Here is a 1,748-nt window from a genome sequence, read left to right on the forward strand (position 1 = left end):
CATAGCACCATAACTCCCATGCAATGCCCTGCCATTGACTTCAATGTTAAACGCAGCATTCCAGATACTAAGACAAAGAGCTTATAACCAGGTATTGAACATTGAAATGTAATTTAGAGGGTATCAAATTCAAACTGTTTTGATGTAAATGGGAAAAACAGATTACAACACTACAAAACTGTTTTGCGTAATAATTTGGAACAGAGCATTTTAGATGTTTTATTATTTAAAAAAAATACCATTATCATTGGAAGGTTCATTCAAAAACGTTTTAATTGTACTCTAATGGCTGATGACTCGACAATTATGAGGACTGTCATTTATATTGATTATTTTCCCCACATGTGGAATGCGGTGTAGCTGTGCCCAGACCAAAACAATCCCTAACCCTAACCTGTCAGTAAGAAATGTTTTTTGAGAAAAATATTTGATATTAGAAAAATGAGAAAAACGCAAGACATTGGAAACATAGAGCTGTAGGAGTATAGAGAGAGCACTTCTGTCCAGGAGCTGTCACGGACAGAAGAGGACCCAAGAGCGCAAGTTCAAATTCAGAGTTCTTTATTGAGGGGTTCAGGGGGGAAGAGGAGTGAGATGATCGTGAGGTCTTGGGAGGTTCCGGTTCCAGGGGTGCTAGGAGTGCCAGGGGTGTCAGGGGTTCCAGGGGTGCTTGGGGCTCTGGGGTTTTTCCGGGTCCTGTGGGTTACCTGGGCTCCGGGGGTCACCAAATGTCCGGGGGTGTCCAGTCCAAAGTGCTTAGTGTGTGTGTCCCCCAGTGATGGAGCGGCGTATCGGGCTGAGGGTGGTGAAGCGTCTGGGCTCGCTCATCTGGTGGTCGGAGACCTGGGGGAACACACACACAACAGCAATATGGATGGCAGGCAGAAGTACAGATCAGGGCTGGGCAAATATCGTGGTGAGGGACAGAAGGCAGAATCGAGTTACCGGAGGGGCTGAAGATCGGAGGGTAGTCGAGATCCAGAAGGCAGGTCGGGATAGTCGGGGCAGTAGAACAAGGAGGCAGTCAAGAAAGGATCAGAATCACAGACAGGAGTCAGAGCGCAGACAGGCAGGCAGGTTACTGGTCCAGGCATGAAGACGATCTGACAGGGCTTGGCTGAAAAAACAGGGCTTGATATACTGGGAGAGGTTAGTGGGGAAATGCAGTGCAGCTGGCAGAGTAATTAGAACAGAGTGAGGCAAGGTGAGGATGGTGAGTGGGAAATGCAGTGCAGCTGGCCAGGTAACAAGAGCAGAGCAGGGCGGAGCCAGGTGGAGCTCGTTAGGCAGAGTAGGGAGAGAGTGAGCAGAGTGGCAGATAATTGAATGCAATGAAGGTTGCTACCAGGGAGAGAGAGTGCTCATGACAGGACCCCCCCTCCAAGGGACGGCCCCAGAAGTCCCAAGAACAACATCATGCCGGGAGGGTGGAGGGGAGCAGGCGGCGGGTCAGAACTCTTCCGAGCGGTCCGAGTGAATATCCTCATCCTCAGAAGGAGCCGGAGGGTCACGGTCGGGAGACAGGACAGGCACTGAGACAGGAGCAGGGTTGGCAGGACGGCTAGGGACCCCTCTTGGACGGCCCCTACGGATTGCAGGCTGATCAGGATGTAGTCGGTGGAAGTCAGTGATGAGGGTCCGGTCCACTATCCTCCTGGCCGGGATCCAGGTCCTCTCCTCTGGACCATATCCCTCCCAGTCAACGAGGTACTGGAGACCCCTACCCCTTCGCCTAGAGCGGAGCAGCC

General features: G+C 51.3%; 1 long non-coding RNA gene across 1 annotated transcript; it reads right to left on the minus strand.

Annotated features, from left to right (window-relative positions):
* Positions 1-544: 544 nt before the first annotated feature.
* On the minus strand, positions 545-1,118 carry LOC134444892 (uncharacterized). The gene is made up of 2 exons (XR_010034135.1): positions 946-1,118; positions 545-843 (listed from the first exon to the last, which is right to left on the minus strand). It is a non-coding gene; the product is annotated as an uncharacterized LOC134444892 (long non-coding RNA).
* Positions 1,119-1,748: the final 630 nt, after the last annotated feature.

Source organism: Engraulis encrasicolus, unplaced genomic scaffold (assembly GCF_034702125.1).
Source record: "Engraulis encrasicolus isolate BLACKSEA-1 unplaced genomic scaffold, IST_EnEncr_1.0 scaffold_82_np1212, whole genome shotgun sequence".
Classification (NCBI taxonomy): Eukaryota; Metazoa; Chordata; class Actinopteri; order Clupeiformes; family Engraulidae; genus Engraulis; species Engraulis encrasicolus.